Consider the following 14131-nt stretch of genomic DNA (forward strand, 5'->3'; position numbering starts at 1 on the left):
CGTGGAGGCACAGTCCTAGAACTCCGCACACATGCAGTGGCCCCGGCCCAGCTGAGAAGCAGCGTGCTAGCCGGACACCCCTGCTGCCCGAGACCGGGGGAAAGAAAAGAGAAATGCCACAGAGATGCCTTAATCTTAGGCTGAAATTCTTCTAATAAGGCCATGGTGATGGATTGTAATACACTAGAATATCCCTTTAATTAATGAGAAAAACATGAGGGGATGGAGTGTTCAAACTGTAGACATGAGTAAAAGCATCCATACTGAGGCAAGCAGATGTTGAACTAGCTGTGATCCAAATGAGAAGGTTGAACAGAGAGAGATAAGAGTGATGAAAAGCCTTTACCTCGAGGGAAAGAGAAGACCTCTGTTCCCAGAGATGAAGATGACTTCAAAGATGGATAAAGAGAACTTTTAATTTTGAACAGCTCATCCTTAAAATAGTACCCCATAAGTTAAACATGGCCCATGAACACAGCTGTGGGAAGGCTGGAAAAGATGGGAGGGACTTCACGATTGCAGATTTCCGGGCAGCTGCTATTCGTGGAAATTTAAAGCCATGAGAGAACTGTTTCTTATGGAAAAGTCTTCATGGCATAGCAATAGAGACTTCTCTCCATAAGAGAACTGATGAAATACTATTCTAAAGTGGTAAACTGACTGAGAATACTAAATTTGTCTCTTTATGTTGTCAGTGGGAAAACAAAAGAAAAGTTAGGAGGAGAAGTGTTCTGAACATTTATCCTGATTTCTCTTTTTTTTATTTTTTTTAGTTCTGTTAATAAAGTTTTCTTTGTACTCTTCAAAGTTTGAGCCTGGTTTACTCCTTCTCCTAAGCCTTGTATCACAGCAGAAAATGAATAAATAATTTTAGTGGGGCACTGGTGTTTGACCAATGCTAGACCCACTACAATTTCTTTAACCTTCAGTTATTATGAATTGCTAGTAGAGGATTAAGAGCTAACAAAATGCAATGCAAAAAGCAGATGTATGAATCAATGGCCAGTAACCATTGACCTTATTATACCTGTTCTGGAAAAACTCACTTAAATGATACAAAAACAATATCCAGGGCAGTTTTTTTAGGTACATCAAAGTATTCAGTAGGGGATTTTTAAGTACATCAGGTATCTACTGTATTTCTGTGTTGAGAAAGACTGTTCTGTAGTGCTCTATAATATTTTTTTCATTTGTGATTGCTGCTGTAAGATTTAAAAAAAATAAAATGAATATACAAATATAATTAATTGAAAAATATTTTTCCATTCTGTGCAATTAATTTAATTTCATTACTTTAGAAACTGTTCTCCATTATATATGTTATATTGGATGAATTGTTCTGGTTTTTGTTTTAATAAAAGGCTTCAAATATCCCATTTGGCTATATTATAAAATAACTAATGAAAAACAGAAATCCAGGGGGAAAAAAACCTGATTTAAAAAGTCATTGGAAGAAATATTTCTTTTTTTTTTTTTTTTCTTAGACTTTCATTTGCAGAGATTACATTGCCTGCTCTGACTAAGAAAAACCTTCATAGATTTCTGTATTTAAAACCTCAGTCCAAATGTGGGGATGTTTAGCAACATAGTATATGTTAATATAGCAATATTTTTAAGAGCTTCTTTAGACTGTGCCTTTATTCAGTAACTATTGGGAATGAGTTTAGGATCATTCTAGCTGACATGTTAGATAATAACAAATAAGGAAAATAATTGTTTCTTTATCTTCTTTTATGATTCTCTATTATTAATCTCTTAGACCATAAATCAATGAAATCTTGTTATCTTACAACAGATTGAAACTATATCTGGTAAAAGAAAAAAACACATTGGTTCCCAGTTGCAGACTGGAGGGAAAAGGAACTGCTAATAGACAGAATTGCAGGTCTTCCAGGGATAAATCTGTACACAGCTTACTTTACTTTCTTGGAAACAAAACCAAAAAAAATCCCCAAAAACCTACCACCACCAGAAAAAAAAAATCTTCATGCATTTCCTTTTAAAAACTTTATCACACTTCAACCAGATCTGGGCTTCCTGGCATAAGAAAGACATAGACCTGTTAGAGTGGCCCTGAACAGGGAGCACCTCTCCTGTGAAGACTGCTGAGAGAGCTGGGTTTGTTCAGCCTGGAGAAGAGAAGACCCCAAAACAACTTGAAGAGGGCCTAATAAAGATGAGGTCAAACTTTTTAGCTGGGTCTGTTGCAATTGGACGAGGGGTAATGGTTTTAAGGTGAAGGAGGGTTAATTTAGATTAGATACAAGAAGTTTGTTTTTTTTAATAAGGGTGGTGAAGCACTGACACAGGTGTGCAGAGAAGTGGTTGATGCCCCATTCCTGGAAAAATTCAAGATAAAATTGGATGTAACCCCTCATTGTGAAGGGGTTACACTAGATGTCCTTTGATGGTCCCTTCCAACTCACCATGTAGGTGTAACACCTACTACACGTCCAAATAATATTATTTTTAGTAGTACTTCTAAAATATAAGTTTTTTCTTGGGATGAAAGCTTTGTGCAGGTTCATCACTTTTTTTCCTAAGAATGTTAAGCACTGAGTTAGACAAAAAATGATTGCATTTACTGATTTCAGTGATGGTATGTGTTTCATCGGTACTCTCAAGTGGTAAAAGTTACCCTTGCTGGGTTTGGTTGATACTTGGATTAGATAGAGCTAAGGCAAATATTTGCATTCTTACTATATCTTGCCAAGCAAGTTGACTTATCTGCATTTTTAACTTGTTCTCCTTACATTGATCATATTGTCTTGCACTTATAGTTGTATCGTTAAGTAAAAACTTCTTTTTGTTTTCATAAGCTATCCTGGGTGTCAAAAAGGAACTATTTCCACTTGAAACACAAGCTTTGCCCTAATGATAAAGCTAATGGAGAAAACCACAATTTTCTAGTAATATATTCCCAGCTGGCTTGGTTTTGGTTTTGATTTTGTTTCTTTTGTTTTCCCAGTTTGTCTGTACACAGAAATTTAAAATACTGGTTAAAAACAAACAGAAAACCTTGTTATTCCCCCAAAAATACTGTTTGGTAATTATCAGAAAATAATTGTAAACAGGAAGTATCATACAATCCTTATCCTTAATGGGAATTGACATTTAGGTACCCATCTTCACAAAACTTTTCTCCCTAATCTGAAATTATAATATAATGAAATAAAATTTCTGGACTGTATCAGCAGTAGAATATGACAATGAGTACCTATGACAGTTTGACAGAAAATGTTGGCTGTACCTTGTTTGGACAATATTTCAGCCTAACAATGAAGAACTCAAATAAAAAAACCAGAACTTCCCCAAACTGATGTAAAACTTTTCCATTCTATGAAGCTCCTATATTTTACTTTAGAATATTGTTAGAGTGTAAAGAAAGGAATAATATGTTTTGCAAGAGTTCAGGATTTACTACTCGGTAGCTTGTTAAAAAAGAATAATATGAGTTTATCTCCCAAATGGTATCTCCCAAATGTCACAGAAGACAAAATAAGCAATAGGACAAGTTTTTGCTAAAATAATACACATTTATTCCAAAATTAAATGACCCCCCTGCCTCTCAAACCAAACTTACTTGTGCATGGCCTGTTAATGCATGGCCTCAATATCCTGTTAACACAAGGCCTTATAGAGTATCAGGCAGGAGATGCATTCTATTTTTGTAGCTATGACCCTTCTGAATTATATGGCAATTGTATTTCCAAACAAAAACAAATAAACAAAGAAAATCCCATGGCCACAGAAAAGCTTAAATGCCAGAGAAAATCAGAAAAAAAACCAGTGCTTCCTAAGAGATGATTTCCAAAGAAATACTATGGGAATTCTGATTCTAGACATACTTAAAACAGTGTTATTTTCAGGTGATCTATTGCTCATGCCAATATAAAATTATTTGCCATGATGATTTCTTGGGTCAGAAGTCAGGTGGGAGAGAGAAAATCTCACCAAATTGTAATCCGAGTACAACCACATAATAGCTGTTTACAATAACACACATACTGGAAGCCAGGTGAATGTCTACTTACTTTTAAATTTGAACACAAAATGCATTCAATTTCCTTATTACTTAATGATATACCTGTTGTGAGCTAGATTCTTGCCTCAGAAACACTATGCAGATACACTATTTCTACCAGGAGGCAAGTTGCTTCTGTGTTCTCTTTCAATAATAAACGTTTATTTTTTCAATTTATCCAAATGTATTTCTGTTCCTTTAGTCATGGATTTTGATAAGCAATATTTCCTGAATTAAGCCTTCTTCTAAGCCATTTTAGTGGTATTTTAGGGTTCCCAGTGAAAGTAACAATGCTCTGCTTATCTCTTTCTAACAGCCAGATGTCCTCTGGCAGGAAAAATGTGCTACCACCAATGAACATTGTGACATAAGTATTTTAACCGGGGCTAAGAGGCAAAGCCTTTAAAGCCAGCACATGGAATAGCACAGCTAGATAGCAAGACAGCTGTTTTTAATTGCTGACATGAGGAGTAGTTTACTGTTCCACCAAATTTTCATGCATTTTGAAGTTCCACACACTTCTTTTCAAGGTACACGGTATACATTGGGCATGCTACACTCAGACAACTTACTTTACTAATAAAAGTAAACACAACTACTTATAAGACAAAATACAGCATTCTAAAAATAATATTTATACTGCAGAAGAGCCAGAAATATATTATTATTAAAAAAAAAGTTTTCATTGTGTATAGATAGTGTTTATAGAAGAGGGGTTTTTTTTGAACTGTCTTGACTCAATATAAATACTTTAGAATATATAATTTGAAGAATCTGGATACAAGACATCTTTTGTGCAGAGTTACCCTTTACTCTGAAGCAGGTTGCATCTACTCCATTCCCAAGATTTTTAAGTTTGTGTATTATTAGTTCACTTCCAATCCAAAATTTAACTGCATAAAAGTTTTGCTACTGTATCTCCCAAGATAATAGTTTTTTTTCAAAGGAATCATTTACTCTTATAAAATGTCAATAAATTTTGATTAAATAACATCCACAGACTGTTTCAAAAGCAGCATGCAAAAGTACATTATGGCACATGTTGCTGAGATTGTTTCTTTATCACTGCTGAAATTTTAAGTTAGATATTCTATTCTATGTCTTCTTTACCAAACACCTCATTTTCATCAGTGTAGTTTCACATATTTTGCTACCTCTTCATAGCAGAAAAATCATATATGTTATGTATTCCTTTTTCCTTCCTGCCACCCTAAACATTTCATTAAAATTCCTTGCAATGAAATCAGGTTCAGATTCTAGATTACCCAACAACAGCAGCCTCAAATTGTCTGCAGTTATGCAAATAGAGTGCTAAGTTTACAGAAAGCTTTAATAGACAGGTCAGCTAAGGAGACAAGGGAACAGTGGGACAGTCTATTAAAGTTAATTAGCTTGTTAAAGTAATTACTTTACACATTGGACACAATGCTATCATGAACTTATTCTGATTTATTTTTCATTTATTCCTTCCCTGGGAAATTTTTCTTTCTCCTGTGAAAAGCTGAACCACCCCCCAGCATGAAGGGAAGAAAGCACCCTTAATTCCTTACAAAGACAAAATGTGGTATTTTTAACTTTCTTTCCCCTAAAATAATGAAGGCACTTTTGACACAGCAATTCCATGTGGGTCATTAGGCTGTTGTTCAATTCAAGCCTAGAGAAACCTGCTTGTCTCATGAAAAAGATTTCACCACAAATAACAACATTCCAATTTCTGTCTTCTGTGGAGTCAAGCTGGCATTGCTACAGCACCAGAACTGCTGATTAAAATGCACATGGTACATTTTGTGGTCTATAGTGTATATCACAGATAGAAAGCAGTAGCTGAGAAGTAAGGGTAATTAGTGTTTCAATATGGCTTTCAAGAATCCTAAAAGAAAGTTAGGAAGGCATTAAAAACCTCCAGACAACAAAAAATCTCATAAAGACATTCAGGTCTGAAAACACTGAGACAAAGTGAGAAAGATAAATCTTTATGTAATTCTTGCAATTTTTTTCTCCTTTCTATGAAGGAATCCAACTTGATCTGATTGACCTTGGGATCAAGACTGGGGAGGATTCTTAAATTTATGTGGAAAGAATTGATTGGTAAGTAGGGAAGGAATCAAAATCTGCCAAAAAATCCACCAAAATCCCATGAAGATTCATTTCCATAAATTTACAGTAGCATAAACAATGACAAAAGCTACAAAAGTATTGAAAGGACACAAAAAATAAAACCTCAAAATCCCCTGAGTATGAGAACATTGCTATCCAGGAGCCTATAAAAAAGCAATTTAAAAATATGTATAAGAAATATTTGGGAACACAAGATAGTCACCACACAGAGATGTCAGCATTATGTTATTAAGACCTTTGAAACAGCAATAAAAACAATATTTTTCAATGAGAGCCATTTTAGGATAGGCCATAACATCTGCAAACAGGAATTAATGATATACATGCTAATAGACAATCATAACAATGAAATTAAAGATCAGTTCTAGAAGTATAGGAATTTGTAGACTACAAGGCTAAATTTCTGGAGCTCTGTGCTGAAAATATGTCTAAACACACAGACATTTTCTATTGACAGAATATTTTTCTGACAAATACAGAAGAAAAAAACGCCTTCAGAACAGTGGAAAAATAGCAAAGATTGGTGATTCATGCATTAGGAAAATTGATAGGTTTAGGTCTTTAATCATTAGGTCTTTAATCAAGGTGTTCCTTCTGTAATACCGTCATTACTTATAGGAACAAAGAACTATGAGTAAACTCTACAGTTTACCTACTGAAAAGATTTTTGCTATAAGAATAGTACTCTTGAAGGAAGTCTGAATGGCAATGTCCATTCACCATATATTTTCATGAAAGAATTTGTCAGATTTTATCAGGATTCAGTGCAGGATATTTCAAAATATTATGAGATGACAGTAAAATGAGATGACACTGGAATTTAACAAGCCAAAATAAAAGCTGCTAGATTTCAATCATTCAATCATCACTGTTAAACACAGATGCATTTTATCAATTTTTGCCTTTTCTTTATTATGTTTTTTTCCTTTGGAAAGGTAGATAAAATGACAACTCGTCTAACACAGCATAACAACAAGGAAACAGAAGAGTTCCTGGCTTGAAAAAATAAATAGTTCAAGAAAAAATCCTCACAATTCAAATGAGACCTTAAAAAATTCTCAGTAGGCAAAATAATACAAAGAGAAATAACTTTGTATATCTTGACAATAGGAAAGACTAAAGGGAAGTACCACAAATACAGAAGACATAAGCTACTGAATTTGACGGCCTAAGCAAGATTTGGTTATGAAGAACAAAATACAATTTAAAAAACAAACTTTGGCTTCAACTATAATAATTATAGTCTTCCCATGTGTAGGGGAAAGCTGGGAATATAATGAGCCAGGACAGTTTGACAGCAAAATCTTCATGAAAATACTAGGTTGAAAGGAATAAATTTGTAAACAGATTTATTTATTCAGAGAAGTCTACAGATCCTAATCTGTGAAAGTTTTTTTAGAAAACAAGGTTGAATTATCTATGAGCCTGAGGTAACGATGACTCTAAATCATTTATTCATTAGATATGGCAGTACACTGCAGGAAGAACCAGCAGCCAACTAGAGAGAAAGCACCCTGTCAAACAATGCTTGTGCCTATGCTGGGCAGACTGTTGGGATTCAACTATGTTCACTGTGTCCTAAGTAACATCTAAAGGTACATGAAGGATTTATTCTTTCCCTCAGTTTAATTTTCAGAGCACCAAATGAAGTGCAGAAGCACTGCTCAATTACTCAACACTCAATGTTTTTAGTCATTTTTCTTCACAGTGAATTTCAAGTCCCTGCTAAAGGTGGTGACTTCAACAAAGACAGCACTACAGAAAATTCTACCAGTCCATGGACACTGCAGTCACCTGACACTTCTGTATCAACAAGCTATCTTGTTACAAGAGCTATTGTCTTCCATACCACTGAACATTTACTTCCCTACTATTACATGGCTGTCTGATTTTATTTATTTTTTTTCAGTGTGAGCAGTTCTTTTCTGAATAAATTAACTATAGATCAATTAAACATAATGCAAGTTAGCACTTTGTCTAATTCACTGCAATGCTAAAACTCACAAGTAATGCATTTAGCAATTACTTGAGTCAGAATATTACAGATATTTCTTCTGGGAAACAACTATATTCCAATTTTAAGTAAGATCAAGCACTTCAGACTCTATTCTACAGTGGAATATCATTTAAGTTGTTCATTAGATTAAAGTTTGTGACAGATTATAATGCTACAAGAGGCCTTATGAAGTTTAATTAGCTTCTTTAAGCATGTTTTACAAAACACTGCTGACACAGTAGTAAAGTGTGGATTTGTTATCTTTCATGATTGTAAATTACATCCCATAGCTGTTACCAGACTACTAGTCTCTTAATTTCTGTAGTAATATTAAATTGCTGTGGTAATGAATACTCACAAAATACCATTATCAAGTTCACAAATCCTAAAATGCCTTTAATAATTCACTGAGATTGAATTTACACTGGACCATTTCCCAGGTGCTAGGGATAATGATAAAGCACCTTACCTTTTATCAACCAACCATTTCAGATGACAAGCAGAGGAATGCAGAATGGTGATGTATGTGCATGGTGCTTTACACCTAAAACAGATTTAATTCTTTCTGGTGATGTCCTTATGGACAGATCAATCTAAAACAAAGTAATTCCATCAATTGGTCTTTGTGTTTTGCCACAGGACAGTTTCCTCAATAAATGATGTTTGAATTGGTACTTCCAGAATGTGTAAGAGACTCTATTAATTTTAAAAAATATAGTGAAGATTATAAAATTGCTTGCATTACAAATAATCTGGAACACTGGAATATCAGATCCCACACCTGAAAAAAACAGGACTGAAATTTTCTCAAAACGTTTATGATTATTTCAAAAAAGCAGCACTCACTAATTAGTTATTTAACATATGGCCCCACTGAATAATTTTCTATCACAGATATGTTATCGTCTTATTATTTTCAGTAGAAGAATCGATATATTATGTATAACAAAAATAATGCATTTGATTATGGAAAATTATCACTATGACTAGGTTTTACATTTTCTCCAATTTCCCAGTCCCCTTCTGGGGGACTTCTTGCACATGTGTAGATGGAAACATTGATGAAGAAAAGGATTCCAGTTTCAGGTTGATTTGATGCTCCTTACTTTTTACCTTTAAGCAGTCTACTCTGTGTTGTAGCTCTATGTGTGCATATATGTATGTGGTTGTGACCTTATTAGTTTTACTAGATGTGCATGACTGTTGACTATCTTAATTTTAACATTTCCTTATATGAGTTCATTTTGGATGAAAATATACAAATCCTAAATAATGTGATGGAAACTTGTACAAACAGTAATTAATTTTTTTTTCCACATGAAATTTTCAAATAAATTCTGTAAACCTAACAAATAGTATAGTGTGTTTACACAATGTGCCTGTGATAAGCCAGGCAAGCAAATTGTCTGAAATTCATCTTATTAGCATAGCTAAGATTTCCATTAAATAACTTCTATAGATAATATGATATTTTTTATTTTCAAAATTTCCATGTCCAGTTAAAATAGTATTATCTTGAAAAAATAAAAAATATTATTTATTTTCAATGTACTCCTGGCTTTATAGGAAAAACTAATAGGTTTCCTATTTTGGTATGTTTATTGTAAAGCAAAGCCTCGAGTAATATGAATCTGATGATTCAAGCAAATACAGATTATCATAACAATGACCTTCTGCTCTTTTCAGGTTCAACTGCCTTCCTCTACTCTTAAAGTTATTCAAAAACATGACCATTTATCAAAATCTAAAACCACAGAATGACCTTTTAAAACCATATACCTAAAGATGCAACCTTTTTCCTTCACTTCTTTAAAAATACTTTTAAATACAATGTACATGTGTATATAAAACTTTCCTGCTGCAGAAGCATTCCTGAGTAAACAGAAAACATTCTGTTACAGAACCACACTCTGTGACTGTTCATATAAGTAGATTCAAAAAGCTTTCAAGCTTTACAACTATGAAAGGTTATCTTGGTTGTGCTTTGATCCAAATTTTGTGGAAAATTAAGGGTGGATCTTAGTCCTTCTGCTAAATCAGTTTTAGGAATTTAACTGTAATAACCTGCTAGGAAGAAATTCCAGGCTCCATCAGAAATCTCAGTTCTCCTACATATCCTTTTTTTAAAATGCTGTGCCATAATATATTTCTTTTTTTAATGTAAGTTATGTGTTCACAAAATAACTTCAAAGCTGCTGAATTATAATATGCTAAGTGATGAAATCCTGTCCTTTTTGTACATTTCCAGAAACAGCAATCTTGTGTTCCTAATTTTAATTGTGTACCCTTATCCTTATTGCAAACGTGATGCAGTATTCAGGCTCTGAAACAGAGTAAGAAGGAACAGTTTAGCTATCGGATAATCAAAATTCAGGCTTTCTTCATTTCTGTATTAAAAATTTAGAATTTTAAAAGAGTAAGTAGAGCTGTACATGTAATTTACTGTTTATTTCTCTCTCATCTGTCTCCTATTCATTTAAAAAGCAAAGAAACAAAGGCAAAGGAATAGTAATTTTGAAAGGAAGACATTTATGGTGAATACATACAGTATGTCAAAAATTCGTAAGAATTTAGTGGCAGTTTCAAAACAATGTAACTAAATTACTAGGTCAGTACAATGAAAATCCGTGTAGTCCTTGTATAGAAAAGAATAAAATCTTTTTTTTTGTTATTTATTATATTGGGTTGTAATAAAAATATTCTTCATATACAGGAATAAAATTTAATGTACAACATTGTATTTACAGAACGTGAAATCACCATGTGTTAACAAAATGGCTAAATTGTTTCAGTAATATAAGTTATGCCTAGAATTTGAGGATTTTTCAATTTGCAATAAAAATGCAGTATTACAGCATGCTATGTTTCTCCTGGAAATTATACTACAAATAATGCCTCGGGAAGGTTTAGATTGGATATAAGGAAGAAGTTGTTCACAGAAAGACTGGCTGGGCAATGGATTGGGCTGCCCAAGAAAGTGGTAGAGTCACTATTGTTGGAGGTATTTAAGAAAAGATTGGACTCAGTGCCATGGTCCAGCTGACAAGGTGGACTCAATCATAGGTTGCATTTGATGATCTCAAAGGTCTTTTCCAACCTAGCTGATTTTGTGATTCTGAGATTCTATGCTGTTGTTGCTACTGAGCAGGTCTTAGACAAGACCTTTCCACTTTTCATACTGCCACGCTGGCAAGGAGGCTGGGGGTGCATGAGAGGTTGAGAAGGGACACAGCCAGGACAGATGACCCAAACTGACCAAGGGGATATTACAGTTCGCATGAAAAAGAAGAAAGTGGGAGATGTTTGGAGTGATGGCATTTGTCTTCTCAAGTAACCATTATGTGTCATAGGGCCCTGCTTTCCTGGAGGTGGCTGAATGAACACCTGCCTGCCCATGGGAAGCAGTGAATCAATTCCTTGGTTTGCTGGGCTTGCGTGTGAAGCTTTTACTTTCCTTATTAAATTGTCTTTATCTCAGTCTGTGAGGTTTTTATCTTCTACCCTTGTGATTCTCTCCCTGATCTTGCTGGTCAGAGTGGGCAAGCAGCTGTGTGGGGCTTGGCTGCTGGTTGGGGTTAGACCACTACACACAACTAAAGCAAGAATATATGGAAAGCTAAATGACATAAAGTTCTCTGAAAATGATTTGCAACTTGCCTGCAAGAACATTCATCTAATCAAATGTTTCATTGACATTAGCAAAAGGTTCATGCTTCAGCTGGAAAAAAAAAAAAAGTTTAGGAATTTTCTATCTTTAATATGTAGCAAATGTGTTTTTTCTTGTTCTTTCATTATGTGAGAATATGTCTGTATGAGCAGCTGTTCTATGCGGCAAATTAAGTGACACAATTCCAGTGCATGGCTGACATACTGTCCCAGCCGGACACAGCCAGTTCCAGCCAGATCCAGCCGCCCACTGCAGGGTGTAGCTGAGCCATGGCTGGGGCGGGGGCACCATGGGGGCCCCATGTGTGAGGAAGGGCAAAGCGCTGCACAGCAGAGTGAGGGAGCAGTGAGAAACAGCCCCATGGACACCATGGGAGGCAGCGCTCCAGATGCTGCGGCAGTTTCCCACACGAGCAGGTTTATCCTGAAGGACTGAAGCCCAGTCTGTGCTTGCATACGTTGGTCTAGAAGGCTATTTATTTTTTTACTCAACTATTTTTTTTAACGCAACTGTATTTTGTATTTAAAAAAAAAAAAGTGTGTTTTCTCCAGTATTATGGTAAATCCAGGGACTTTTCATCTGCTTAAATCACATGGCAGGAAGGCTGTATTTGAAAAGCTGTAGTACTCAGATGAGCAGATTACCTCAGATAACACACTGCACTAAACAGGCAGCTCTTTAATAGCTTAGGATGCAACACAGCTCTTCAGGAGCTCAGAAATACGGATAACCATGTCCTACATGCCACTATGAGGCGGATGCTCTGAGGTTAACTAGAATACTTGTAGAATATACAAAGGCTTTGCACACAGGTAAGGGCAAGGACTGACAAAAGGGTGCTCATAGATGAAATTCAAGTCTGAGAATATATAGCCATTTGAATTGTTAGAGTACCTTTTTTCCTGTTCACCAGAAGATGATAAATTGAAAAATACATAATAATCTGAAAATTTGCAAGTTATTTACTGAAATTAGTATTTCTCTTTTCTCTGAAAAGGTTTCCACTGTTCAGCTCAAAATCTCAGTGGTGGTTAACTACTATTCCAAAGTTATTGTAATATATCGGCTTTGAAATCAGACATTACTGATAATATGTTTTTAAAAGCAACTATTTTGATTCATGGATGTCTAGATGGAACTACTTAATAGTCACTATTGCTTCTGCAGAACCTAGTCCCTCTATAAAGATAGTGGGAAAGATGTAACCAAAGGTAATGATTTTATCACAAGATGTGTTGCTGAATCCATCTATTTGTTGGACTTTGGAAAGTGACACAAGCTCACTCATCAGATAATTTCAAGCTGCAGACAAACATTATTTACATATAAAAAGAGAAGCAATTAATCTAGACACTCCAGCAGCCACTGAGATATGAAAGATTTAAAAAAATTGCATAAGCCATCCCACATTTATTGAACAACCTTCTCTGATTTGTTTGCATATTTAAATCCAGGATGAGAAATTGAGGAGAGAGGCAGTACCACTTTGTCAGTTTTAGATTTCCCTAGGGGTTTTTATTTCACAACAGTGAAATGCTTAAAGGAACTGAGGACAAACATGATAGATCTGTGTAGGAAAAATTGTCAATGAATCGAAGAATACTTTTTTGCCTACTTTTGAAGTGAGGAATGCTTCTGTCAGCAAATAACTGCAACTATTCTTCCTTCACGCTTCAGAAAGAAACCAAATAATGGAAATTGATCGAATTATTTTTAGTCAAACAAAGCACAGATTTTTGCTATTTTCAGCTCATTTTTATTCCATTTTAGAGTATCTGAAAAGGGGATAAAACTTCATTGGTTGTCTTTCTGTTGTCCCTAAGCATCAATATTCTGTTCTTGGAAGAATTCATTATTTGACACTTATGTTCTGGGCTTTTTCTGCTAGTTCTAACAGTACAAGCAATATTGTTCTTATAAATTTCACCTTCCTTCAATAGTGAAATTAACCTTTACATTTTACTTATAGGGATATTGTATTTAATTTGAAATACAGTCAAGGATATACTTCCTTTACCATTAATTTTCATTCAATTTTATTATCATTTAAGCCTGGACCAATACCTTGTCATGCTTATATGAAAAATTCTGGGGAATAGGTCCCTTTAGGGCAAGACTCACAAAAATCAATACCTTGTCATGCTTATGTTTATGCTCTAATATTTGGATTGTTTTTCTTTTCTTCTTTAAGTGTTTTTATAGAGAAAATCGCAAGGGAAAGTAGTTTTGTTGCTACCTGTTTTGAGAATAATTTTAGTCCTTCTATGTTCCCGAGCAAGCAAATTTTGGCCAAGGAACCAATGTACCCATATATTTAATTTGGGAG

The 14131-nt window shown here is 34.6% G+C and overlaps 1 protein-coding gene and 1 long non-coding RNA gene across 2 annotated transcripts in view; one reads left to right on the forward strand and one right to left on the reverse strand.

Moving 5' to 3' along the window:
• Window positions 1–14131, reverse strand: part of CSMD1 (CUB and Sushi multiple domains 1) — a 1092711-nt gene that overhangs the window by 412251 nt on the left and 666329 nt on the right. The gene's annotated exons all lie outside the window — the stretch shown is intronic.
• LOC137470368 (uncharacterized) lies at window positions 5042–9641 on the forward strand. The gene is made up of 3 exons (XR_010997018.1): window positions 5042–6112; window positions 7605–7737; window positions 7835–9641. It is a non-coding gene; the product is annotated as an uncharacterized lncRNA (long non-coding RNA).

This window comes from Anomalospiza imberbis, chromosome 3 (assembly GCF_031753505.1).
Source record: "Anomalospiza imberbis isolate Cuckoo-Finch-1a 21T00152 chromosome 3, ASM3175350v1, whole genome shotgun sequence".
In the NCBI taxonomy this organism is placed as follows: Eukaryota; Metazoa; Chordata; class Aves; order Passeriformes; family Viduidae; genus Anomalospiza; species Anomalospiza imberbis.